The sequence below is a fragment of the Ovis canadensis genome, chromosome 12 (genome assembly GCF_042477335.2).
Source record: "Ovis canadensis isolate MfBH-ARS-UI-01 breed Bighorn chromosome 12, ARS-UI_OviCan_v2, whole genome shotgun sequence".
NCBI classification, from domain to species: Eukaryota; Metazoa; Chordata; class Mammalia; order Artiodactyla; family Bovidae; genus Ovis; species Ovis canadensis.
Genome location: NC_091256.1, coordinates 40,103,506 through 40,116,546, shown reverse-complemented (window position 1 = coordinate 40,116,546; position 13,041 = coordinate 40,103,506). Strand labels below are relative to the sequence as shown.

The following is a 13,041-nucleotide window of genomic DNA, read 5'->3' as shown; positions in this document are numbered from 1 at the left end:
TCTGTACGTATCACACAAATGGAATCACATAGTGTATGGTTCTTGGTGACTGGCTTCTTTCTTCTAGCAGGTTTTCAAGGTCTAGGTAATGTTATTTTGTTCACCCAGCCAAGAGGCTGTCTGGTTTCTCCACTGTATGATTCTTCCCCTTGCAATTAAGAAGCATTCTGTGGAGAAACACTTTAAGATCATGCGGATATCCTGCTTCTCATCAAAATATCCCCCTAGATTTAATTTGATGGCTATTGCCCAAACAAATCTTTATTAAAATGGTTTACTAAGATTGATTGCCTCCACTGCCCCCCAACCCCGTCCATCCCCACCTACACTTAGCCGTTGTTAGCTGTTGACCCGGCTCTTCCCAGTCCCATGGTGGCTGTCTTCAATGAATCCGCCACAGAGCAAGCCCTCTGGCCCAGGGATGGGGAGGCCAACATCCTGCCTCTGCCCCACATCCCTCTCCAGAGTAGCTGAAACACCAAGGACCCTCAAGAGACACATTAGCTGTGGCACAGCCCTCCTCTAGTCCCGTCTCAGACCTGGGAACAGAATCCCTTCCTTCTGAGTCAGGAAGGCTAAGAACTGACATGAACGCCTGTGTCCCTCGGGTAAGGGACACACTTACTAGGTTAAGAGAGTAAGGATGTGCTCTTGACCCCACCTTCACAACCAGAAGTCAGCCACACACACATCTCCCCTCCGACAAGTGCCTACTGGACCCTGCCAGGTGCTGTGGGAGGTAGAAGGTGATATAGCATGGCCCCACCCTTCAAGGAGATGATTCCAGTACAAAGATTAAGACAACGGAAGAACAGAATTTAAGGAAAACAAGAGAAATGTCCTAAATGGCCTGACAGTCCCAGGAAGGAGGAGCACCCCACATGGGAATGGTCAAGAAGGGCTTGGAAGAGCAGAGCCTTGGAGATGGGCCTGGGAGGTGGGCAGGATTCAGACCTGGTGGTGCAGGAGGATGCTTCAGGCAGGGGTCCAGAGGGGCACCATAAAACCATGTGCTTCAGTTCGACTAAATTAAAGGGAGGGAAAGAAGAAGCAAAGTTTGTTGAATCCTGGTGGGTCCAATGTGGAATGTGAGCTTAGTCTGTGGACAATAGAGAGCTGTTGCAGGTTTCAGAGAAGCAGAAAGAAATTGGCAGAGCTGAGCTATGGGCAGAGATGGGCTTAATCTGCTAACATGGAAATTCCATTAAAACCATAGGTGCACTGAGCTGTAGCCCAGGAAGACCCACGTCCATCTGAGGTGCTATGGGCATGTCTTTCTGCTGCCTGGCCGGAGGGTGACTCTTAGGCCCACGCAATCTCCACGACCAGGGCCAGAGCCCTTGCGTCCCCAGGGAGAGAGGACATTTCCGCCTCAGAAACGGCCCACGTTTCAACTCATGCCACCAGTGCCATGTTTGCGTTTTCACTGAGAAAGTTTTCCTTCTTGCTGAGATGTTTCTTTTTAAAACAAAACAGAAAATAAAACATGACAACCTCCCAAACAATGTTTGTTCCGGAAGCCTCCAGGTGGCTCACGTTTCGCCCATCTGGGCCTCGCCTTCTGAGACGCAGATCCCTGACTAGCAGAACTTGGAGGCAGTCGTGACCAAAAGGTGCCCCAGCAATCTCCCTTCCTCAGAAGCACCTGCCTGAAGGTGTTCCTGTCACAGGAAGCTCCCGAGGTTCTGAACAGAAAGTGGCTAAATGCTGAGACTGGAAGGCAGGGCAGGGAGAGGAGCAAGAAGCTCTGGGTTTGCTAAATACCACCGAGCTGCGCATGCTGAAAGTGATACTTATGGTAGGTAGCTAGATCTCAGTAAAGCTTATGAGGGGGAAGGCTGGGGCAGTGAGAAGAAGGGACTACGGGTGATGGGACTGGATGTGGTCACTGATGAGTCATGTGCTGTCCTCTGCAGCCCTCATCAAATCTTTATAATACCTGCACGCTCGTTTAATTTGACAAATAAGTAATTAACCCTCTAGTATAGGGCTTCCCAGGTGGTACAGCAGTGAAGAATTTGTCTGCCAATGCAGGAGACTCTGGAGACGTGTGTTCGATCCCTGGGTTGAGATCTCCTGGAGAAGGAAATGGCAATAGACAAAGGAGTCTGGCAGGTTATAGTCCATGGGGTTGCAAAGAGTTGCACACAACTGAGCAAGCATGTGTGCGCACGTGCACACACACACACACACAAGTTCCAGGCACCAGGTGGGCAGGAAGGTCTGGGGCTGGGAAAGTGATGTGAGATTGTGGGTAAGAGCCTCAGGTCCTGGAGGAGGCCTGTTCTCTGTAAAATGAAGTGGTCAGATGACCCTAAAACTTCCTGACCCTGGGAAAGGTGGACCATTTTCTTTATTGAAGTTTCAGGACAAGTGACAGGCTCTTCTCTGCAAACACCAAATCGGTCTTGGCTTCAGGGTTAAACTTCTCAGTCAGTGAAGATCAAAGCCTACAGAAGGCTTGGCCATGGCCCCTACACATTTCAGGTTCTAGGACAGCCCTGGTCTCAGGTCATTTTATTCTTTTCAAGAAAAATGACTTAGTCAATGAACTTAAGACCTTTCATAAAATAAACGCATATAAGTATCCATCAACAGACGAATGGATGAAGATGTGGTATATAGATACAATGGAATATTACTCGGCCATAAGAAAAGAATGAAATATGCCTTTGCAGCAACATGGATGGGCCCAGAGATGATCATACTAAGCGAAGTAGGTAAGGAAGAGAACAACAAATACCATACGGTATCACTAATACGTGGACTCTAAAATACAACACAAATGAACATATCTATCAAACATATCCACCAGACAGAGAACTGACTTGTGGTTTCCTGGGGGGTGTGCAGAGGCTTGGGAGTTTGGAATTAGCAGTTACAAACTATTAAATATAAGATGGATAAACAGCAGGGTCCTACTGTATAGCACAGAGAACTATATTCAATATCTTCTGATAAACCATAATGGAAAAGAATGTGAAAAAAGAATATATATATATATATATACACACATTTGAATCATTTTGCTGTACATCAGAAATTAACACAACATTGTACATCAATTATACTTCAATAAAATTAATTTAAAAAATGAAATTCTGTCATTTTCAACAGTGTGGACTGACCTGAAGGTTATTACACTTAGTAAAATGTCAAAGACAAATACTATATGATTATCACTTATATGTGAAATCTACAAAAAGAAATGAATGAACATAACAAAACAGAAACACAGAGGGGACAAACTAGTGGTTATTAGTGGAGAGAGGGAAAGGGAGAGGGGCAAGACAGGGGCAGGGGATTAAGAGATACAAACTGCTATGTATAAAGTAAGCTACAAGGATGTATTGCACAGCACAGGGAATACAGCTAACACTCTGTAATGATTTTAAATGGAGTATGATCTACAGATACACTGAATCACTATTTTGTACACCTGAAACTAATATAATATCATAAATCTGCTATACTTCAATAAAAATACACTCTCCCAAGGCCAAGCCCACCTTTTGCCCAGGTGATGGTGTTTCAAGGCTACAAACCACCAATATGGCCTCCAAGATGAATGAATGGTTTCCTTGGACTCATGAGCTGGGAAGTTCAAACACAAACCTAAGAACTGCCTAACTTTTGTAGTAAGATAATGACAGGTAAAACTTAAAGGGCATTTGTGTGTGTGCCTGTGTGTGTGCACACACTTGCATGCACACTCACACACCGACCTGATGCTCCCACAGCCTCTTAGCAAACAGTAAAGTTGTCCTCAGAGACATGTCCCTCGCAGAGGCCCAGGGCTTGGGGGTTATAACGGCAGAACCTTCTTATAAATGGTAAACCAAGCCCTAGAGGCCAGGCACTGTTCCTCCCCCGCCTCCGGTGCGTCGAGTGTGTGAGGTCCAGGCAGGGCCCAGCAGGAGGTCCCAGGTCTTGGCGCTCAGCTACGTGGGACCAGAGGCTGAAAAAGCCTCCCTGCTTAGGGCTCTGCTGCCCGCCCTAATGACATGGAGAGGAAAACTCCAGGACTGATCTTGGAAACAAAGGAAATTTTGTTCATGTTAACTGGTAGTGATAACCCCCTTTCTGACCATGGAGTGCTTCGTGGTTAAACAGAACACAATAGCCTTATGAGATGGTAGAGCAGGGGTTATTTCCATTTCACAGATGGGGAAACAGGCTCAGAGAGGACGGGGCTCAGAACTACACACATATGGAAGAACCGGATCAAGCTCTGGGGCCTCCTAACCCCCTGGGGCTTTGTGACTCTGATGCACTAGAGATGTGACTTAGTCCAGTGCCCTCTAGGTCACCCGCTGTATTTACCCTCCCCCTCGACCTGTGCATTGCAGGACCACTTACAAGCCAATGTATAAAAGCCACTGTGTCAAGTGACGCCTGTTCAGCGAGTCTCCCGTGGAATGTATCCTTTCATGAGTCGGGTCACAGCCTGGGCAGTGACACTTTGAGGAGTGACCAGGTCAGGTTCAATAACATGAACTGCATCCACATGTCTTCTGAGATATTGCAAGAATCGGAGGTGCTGTAGGGAGCAGACACGGTCAGCCAGCAGGTGATCCTGAGGAAGTTGGTGTCAGACCCAGGAGCGTGCCGAGCAGAGGAGAACTGACTCGCTGCCTTCTACAGCATGCCCCTCCTGCTGTTGGCAGGTCTGTGCTCCAGCTGAGATGCAGAGTCAAAGGAGACGAGGTCCCTGTATACCGTATGTTTGATAGAGACAGTGCTCTTAAGGAACACAAACTCGCAAAGAAAGGAAGTCTGGGGAGGATGGAAAAAGCCATAATCTTAAGATTATCTGGAAGGTGTTATGGGCTGAACAGTGTCCCCTCAGAAGTCCTACCTCCCAGTGCCTCCCCACATGACTGTATTTGGAGACAAGGTCTTTAAAGAGGTAAATAACTGAAATCGAGGTTTTTAGGATGGGCTCTAACTCAATATGACTGGTATCCTTGTAAGAGGAGAGATGTGGACACAAAGACACACAAAAGGAAGACCCTGTGAAGACACACAGAAAAAGTGGTCACCTACAAGCCAAGGAGAGAGAATTCAGGAGAAACCAGTGCTCCTAACACCTTGATCTTTGACAACTTCTCTTCTTGAAGCCACCTGGTCTATGGTACGTGTTATGGCAGCCCTAACAAACCAATACAGGCCTCAGTGAGCTGGTGACATTTGAGCAAAGGCAAAGGGTATGAACAGGAATCCACACAGATGTCTGTAGAACAAGTACTCCAGCAAATGCAAAAGCCTTGAGGTGAGAAGATGCTTCCAACATAGTCAGGAAACAATGAAGAGGCCAGTGGGCTGGAGTACACCAAGCAAGAAGGAGAGGAGATGAAATCAGAAAGACAGCGGGAGAGATGCTGTTCCCCACACCACAGTGGTGCTATGTTATCCAATATGATGGCCATTGTGGCTAGTGGGCACTTGACTGGGGTTAGTCCAAACTGAGATTCAATGCCAGTATAGAATTCACAACAGATTTTTGAGAACCTACTACACAAAAAAAGAAGCATAAAATATCTTGTCAATAATTTTTATATTGGTACGCATTGAAGGATAAAATTTTGGAGGCACTCAGTAAAGTACAGTATACTAATAAAGTTAATTTCACCTTTTCCTTTTTTATGACATAAGCACTAGAAAATTTTAGATTATACTTGTGGCTCATGTTGTATTTCTTTTGAAAATTTCTGGCCTAGGGTCTGGTGGGTCATCATGAGGACATGAGCTTTTACTCGAATGATATGAGAGCCACTGAAGGGTTTCCAAGTGACAGGATCTGACTCGCTTGGGTTTTCAAAAGGATCACTCTTACTGCCATACTGAGGACAGACTATGAACAAGGTCAGTAAAGGCAAGCAGCCCATTAAGAGGCCATTGCATTCTGGAGAAGATGAAGGATTGGACCAGCAGGGCAGACACAAGGTAGGCAGAAGTGATCAGATACTGACTATATTTTGAAAGCAGAGCCAAGTATTTCCTGACAGACTGGGCATGGGGTGTGAGAAAAAGAGGAGTCAAGGATGAATTCCAGACTCTGGCCTGAGCTACTGGAAGGATGCCATTGCTGAGATGGGGAAAGATGAGGGAGAAGTAGATTTGGGAAAGAAAATCAGAAGGCTGGTTTTGGGTAAGTTAAGTCTATGATGCCCCTTGGTTTCCAAGGAGAGATGTTGAGAAGAAGTCAGTTGGATATAAGAGTCTGGAGGTCAGGGAGAGTCTGAGCTGGAGATCTGGATCTGGGAGTCATCATCACAAGGATTTAATTTACAGCCAGGAGACTGAGCGAGAACATCACAGGGGTGAGTGGGGGCGGAAAAGAGAACAAGATCAAAGAGAAAATCAAGATCAAGAAGATCGAGTGCCTGGGGAACTCCCAAGTTTAAAAACTGATGAGATGAGCAAAGGAAACGGAGAGGGATTCACAAGGTATAAAGAAAACTAGGGAGTGTCATGTTCCAGAAGCCGAGTAAAGACAGTGTTTTCAAGGAGGGAGTGAGCAATTGTGTCCAATGCGACTGCAAAGTCTGGGAAGATGAAGACAGAACTGACCACTGGGTTCAGCAAATTTGGAGGAGACTGGTGATCCTGATAAGCACAGTTTGGGCAAGTGATGGAGGTAAAAACATGCTTAGAGTGGGCTGAAGGGGGATTGATGACAACAAATCTAAAGGGGAACAGAGAGATGGGCAACGGGCAGAGGTGAGGGTAGGACCAAGAGAGCCCATTTGGAAAAGATGAGAGACACTTTCAGCATGTACACGTGCTAAGAATGAGTCATTCAACAAAAGAAAACCGATGATATCAGAAAGAGTGGCTACTCTTCTGGTGTTTTCCTAATCTCCAGAGTATGCTTATATTGCGTTTTCTGTCTTATCAACTACAGATGTCATTTACTGACTTTTGTTATGATGCGTAAGAGCTAGCTTACTTTTATCATTCCTCATTCTTTTCCACTCTTATCTCAACATGACCCCATTGTCCTGATACATTACTGTCTCAGTGCATCTGCTGATTTCCTTGGTAGCCTTTATTTCTTGGTCTATCAACTTCAGACAGCATGTCTTGATCACTTACTTCACATGAGGAGGGTGTTCACACCTCTACGCTACCCTCTGCACGTTAGTCAGTTGCGGTAGGTTGTGCTGGGAAATAACAACACTAACACAACAGCAGAAAAGTCTGTTTTATTTCTCACTCATGTGACATGTCATGCCCTGCTTCCGTCGTCCTCTTTATTCTGAGAACCAGGTGGAAGAGTGCATCTGAGACCTGCCACTCTCACGAGAGAAAGAAAAGAACAGGGGCAGAAACTCACAATGCCTCTGAAACTGTCTGCTCAGGCCCAGCATATGTCACTCCCACTCACTCACTTGGCCAAAGTGAGTCACATGGCCAAGCCTGATAACGTTGCGCAGGGAAGGAAACAGTCTCCTCCCACAGGAATCATGGCATTAAGTGGGTATGTGACATCATCTTTCAGTTCAGTCGCTCAGTTTGGTCCGATTCTTTGCGACGCCATGGACTGCAGGCAGGCTTCCCTCTCCACCACCAATTCCCAGAGCCTACTCAAATTCATGTCCATCAAGTCGGTGATGCCGTCCAACCACCTCATCCTCTGCCATCCCCTTCTCCACCCACCTTCAATCTTTCCCAGTATCAAGGTCTTTTCCAATGAGTCAGTTCTTCGCATCAGGTGGGCCAAAGTATTGGTTTCAGCTTTAGCATCAGTCCTTCCAATGAATATTTAGGACTGATTTCCTTTAGGATTGACTGGTTGGATCTCCTTGCAGTCCAGGGGACTCTCAAGAGTCTTCTCCAACACCACAGTTCAAAAGCATCAATTCTTCAGTGCTCAGCTTTCTATACAGTCCAACTCTCACATCCATACATGACTACTGGAAAAACCATAGCTTTGACTAGACGGACCTTTGTTGGCAAAGTAATGTCTCTGCTTTTTAATATATTGTTGGTAAAGTAATGTCTCTGCTTTTTAATATGCTGTCTAGGTTGATCATAGCTTATCCATAAAGTCATAGCTTATCTTTCAGTGGATAAATGGAAATAACAATTTATTCTATCACAATTTACCTGTCAATTTCTATAAGCTGTTTTTTTAATTTTATATTGCCAAGGAAAAAAATCTTACATCCACCTTTATAGCTATTATTAAGTAGTCCTCAGTGCTTTGCCTGTGGTTGGTTTTAGAAGTTAAAAACCGCTGAGATGCATTTATATCATTATGACTAAGCAAATACTCTTCACTACAGAATCAAAGAGACCCATATTGTGCACCACTGTTCACAGACCGACCCTATGCACTTAAAAGAGTCTTTCTTATATTCCACCACTTGCCTAAAACCAGGTCACAGTTTGATTTGCTTCCTATTTAAGCTATACCTTTAATACCGTGTTTTTTGTTTTTTCCCAAAGTTGTTATTTTTTCTTTTTTTAAATTGTTGATAGAAGAAACATCTGCCTTCTACATCATATCCCTAATATCCTCAAATTCTTTTCCATTTAGTGTTTGGAATCCTCTATTCTTTTTGAAGTCTACTGACCTCCTGATATAATTGGGAAGTTGCTTCATTTGGAGATCTTGATACTTTTACACAGCTTTTTGTCTTTACTGCAGTTACTAATTGCCTTCTGTTTTTCTTGCTTTCTGCTTTGTATCATCACTTTAATCTCTTACAGTGTACCAGTAATACTCTCTACTCTGTGGAATGTCCCTTTCTCCCATCTTCCTCACCTCATTCCTGGAGCCTTCTACCCTCCTACAGTAATGAAGACTGACTGCTCTCCAGGCTTGCTGAACAATTTTATCCTAGGTTGCTTTTCATGACTGCTTTCAATTGGATACACTGTTCCCTGGATCTCATACCTTATTTTTTGGTTTACTTTCTTGTTTTGCTGAGATACATCCTCAAATGATTTCCTTAAAAAGATTGACTTAGGATGTAAACTTCATTGGTTCTTTCACCCTTGGGACTGCCTCACTTCTATATAAAACAAAGGCCTTGGACCAGATGCTCTCTAATGCCTGTTCAAGGAATATAATTCTGGTTGGTCAGTGTGCATTCTATAAATAGTATACTATATCAAGGAGAGACTTTAAATGGTTCTTGTTCTAAGGAACTTACAATCTACTTGGATAGACAAAGAATAAACTCTTGTAACAGTAATAAAAAGGTAACAATACAAAAGATGCCACAAGGTAGGGCATGATTCATCATCAACTAGAGGCTCAGACTTAAAGGAGAGAGAAGCTGAGCCAGACTGGATGTGCTGACTAGGGAAAGGAGATCTTAGCTGAGTGCAAAGAGCAGGCAGTATATTGGGGGGGATTAATTATTTATGAATATTCAACACTAGATTAATAGCCAACATTAATCTGATGGAATAGTTAACAGTCAGTGAAAGTTCTCCTCTGTCCCACTTTCCCTGCCACAGAGTTACCAACATTTTCATTTCACCAAGTCAATCAAGATAGAAACAATTTTCAAATATGAAAGTACAGTTTTTCTCATAACAAACAGATAAACCCTTTGGCCACTTTGGGGCATAACAGTGAACCTCCATGAGCACATGTATGAGCAATTGTGTATACTTATAAACGCCATACCTGTTGGACTATGAACGTATTGGCCATGGTCTTTGTTAGCAGAGTTTCACTGAACAGGAAACTACCATCATCCATTTTTCAAATTCATTTTGTATCCTTCCAATGAGGATCCAGAATGACCATAAATCACTTCCCCTTCCCACTGACTCCCCAAGAGAGGAAACATCTCTCTGATGGTATGTTACCCCAACAGCCCTTCTGCTTGGACCAAGGCAATACCAGGGAATTGTAAGGACTGAGCTTCTCCATGGGGTCCTGCAGACTGGATGAACCTGAAATGCTGTCAAAGAAAAATGGTGCCTTCATTCAGCCCAACACTGGCACTCCCATCCCATTTGCAAATGAGGAGAACACTTGCAGGTAAGGAAGTTTCCAGATAAAAGAGGAGTTCTTTGGGCCCGTGCTGCTACCAGTTTCCAGAGAGCAGGAATGATGTGAGGATGGCAAGTGCTTGGAGCCCCACGATGGAAACTCTTAGCAGGGTCTAACCTAATACTGCTCCTTCTGGGAGGCACCCTCTGAACTCCCACCCCAGCCCTGGAAGAATCAATTACTGGTCAAATACTGTTCCCGCTGCCATTATAGCAATAACAAATTTAAACAATGTTTGCATCAGTTTTCCTCAACAATCTATGACATCTTGACTGATTTATTCATCATCACATCCCCAGTGCTGGGCACGCAGTGGGTGCTCTGTGTTTGTCGAATGAAAGAGTGAACAGATTAAAAGAAGCTTCATTTCCTCAAAGGGCAGGGCCAGACATGAATATTCAGTTTTCACAGGAGCATCAGATAAGCTGGAGGACATGGAGAAGTGGATCTGGGCTAAGGGAGAATTTTCTAAGCGCTGGGGCCATTCAAACCCCAACAGGGTCAGTTGCGGGGCCGGTGGGGAGGGCGGGGTTGCAAAAAAAAAAAAAAAGCCTGGAGATTTTGCCTTTGCTGTTTTGTTGTCCAGGATTCCACTGCAGGTCAAGGGAAGCAGAGAGGTCAATAAATACTCAGAAAAAAGGTCCCAGAGGGCAACCCCCCACCCCATACACCAGAGATGGGACCAGTGCTCAGCTCTGCAGAGGGTCAAAGAGCAAGATGGACCCATGGTCTCCAGAACACTCTAATGGCCAGACCCTGAGCTTTATGTAATCTCATTTTATCCTCCCAGCATCCCAGAGGGACAGGCATCTCTGACTGACAGATGAGAAATACCAGCAAGGATCAAGAACTCCCTTCAGTGTGTGTGTGTCAGGGGAGAGGGGGTGGAGGCAGGGGCCCATGCACCCAGTCAGTTGTACAATGACAGCCAACACAAAACAATAAAATGCCTGGATTTTCAGTCACTGAAAATTCTGAAGTCTGTGTACCCATGGCTCACTCAGCCTGTTTTATTACTTTTGTAGTTTGCTTTTTTCTCTCTCTTTTATTCTGGCTTCTTAGAAAGGTTTCTTACAAAAATCCCATAGGATTCTGCTCTAACAATAACAGCAACAAAATGTTATAAAGGGCACAGGCATGCATGCTCAGTCATGTCTCACTCTTTGTGACCCTCTGGACTGTAGCTGGCCAGGGTCCTCTGTCCATGGGATTCTCTAGTCAAGAATACTGGAGTGGGTGGCCATCTCCTCCTCCAGGGGATCTTTCCAACCCAGGGATGGAACCTCATCTACTGTGCCTCCTGCATTGGTAGGTAGATTCTTTATCACCCAGCCACCTATGTAAAGACAGAAAAACTGGGGGGAAGGTGGGAGGAGTTGGCAGGAGGGCAGGGGGTGTGGCAGTGGGCCTAAGGGTGGGAAAGGGACCTAGTGAAGCAGACCTAGGAGGTGCCCAGATGAACAGGGGCTGTGGCCTGACCCAGCAGAGACTCAGGGTAGCTCTGCCCACCTGGCACCAATGTGCGTCTTTCCTCAAAGACCATAAGATGGCATTTACTTCACCAAAAGGAGAATCAAGACACATCCCTGCTGGTGATCTTCACATCCCCAGAGAGATGGACAGGCAGTGTGTTTTTCACTCCAGCAGGTGGGAATGTCTCACACAGCTAAATTAGCCTTGGCTTGCCTTTTCACAGGGTCTACACCTGCACAGAGAGCCGGCCTGAAGACAGCAACCAGGCTGCTGAAGGCACGACGAGGGGATGCCCAACTGAAGGCCACCTAGCTTTCTGCTCGGACACATACACTTCTCCAGCAGCATCCCCCCCACCTCCCCCTAGGGGGCAGAAAGACGAGCAGGAAGGGGAAAGCGAACCCGACCTGCGTGGGTGGGTGTGGTCTTCCCTATCGGCACCCAAGAAGCCCCTGCAAAGCTGGTTAAGAGCCGGGCCGTGAGAAAGGCCAAAGCAAAACAGAAAGCCACTTCTAGCTGACCTCTGTTCTTGGGAACTTGGAGCCTTACAGCGGCAAGCTTTTCTCCTGGGCACAGAGGTGCCTGCCTCTCCTGTCTCGCGCGGAATTGCGGGGCGAGTTGCTCTTAACTCCGAAGAACAGCCAGTGCCAAGTTGGCAAGTTGGGAGTGATCCGGGAGGGGATGCAGACATATTTGGGTGTGGGGTTAGGAGAAAAAGGGTCAAGAAAACTTATTTCCTCCCTTTATGCCCCCACTGGGCACTCCTATCTCTGTGATGGGCCTCCGTTTTAAAATTGGGGACACAGGTGCCATCAGGGACCGTCCAGGCCGCCAAAGTCCAACACAGAATTACACCCGCGGGCACTCCACGTTCTCAGGAACGGAAGCGATGGGGGAAGTTATGGGGTCAGCTCTGGCCAAGTGCGGTTCAAACCCACAGGCATCTAAACTAATAAAATCGTCCCTCTTCCTCTCGGCGTCCTGCGGGGGTGCTGGTGGAATCGCAGGCACGCCGGAAGGCGGTGGAGACTCTGGCTAAAGAGCTCTCGCCCCCACACGCCCCTCACCGCGCGAAAGCAGGCGGGGCTGCGGGGTGTCTTCTGTCCCAACTCATCTCCCTTTTTTCCCCAGCTCGACCAACTTCTCCAACGCCCAGGGACTTGGTCATCCCCACTGGCGGCCCCAACGCTGGTCTTGCTGGGGCCCCGCGCCCCTCGGAGGATGGAGCTAGTGGGAGGGCGCGCAGGGCGGAGAGAAGAGGCAGGATTAGCCGGGGTCGAGAGAGCCGCCTGGGCGGCTTGCCGGCAGACTCCAACATTCCCGTCAAAGTTCCCGGCTCCTCGAGGCCGGATCACCTGGCTCCCAGGTCGGAGGAGGGGAAAGGAGTGTCAGGGAGCCCCGCGCCTCCCTCCGGGCGCCCCCTCCACGCGCTTCTGCCACCTGCCAGGGGGCGCTAGGAGCGCCGGCGCGGCACTTGCAGCCCGTGGGCGCGGCCGAGGGTCCCTCCCTGACCCCTCCCCTGCCGCCCTCAGCGCCCGGGGCCCGGGGCG

The 13,041-nt window shown here is 46.9% G+C and overlaps 1 protein-coding gene and 1 long non-coding RNA gene across 2 annotated transcripts in view; both read right to left on the bottom strand.

Moving 5' to 3' along the window:
- STUM (stum, mechanosensory transduction mediator homolog) overlaps positions 1 to 13,041 on the bottom strand; it is a 64,491-nt gene that overhangs the window by 50,329 nt on the left and 1,121 nt on the right. The gene's annotated exons all lie outside the window — the stretch shown is intronic.
- Positions 7,191 to 13,014, bottom strand: LOC138416020 (uncharacterized). Its single transcript, XR_011247479.1, has 2 exons — positions 12,041 to 13,014; positions 7,191 to 11,723 (listed from the first exon to the last, which is right to left on the bottom strand). It is a non-coding gene; the product is annotated as an uncharacterized lncRNA (long non-coding RNA).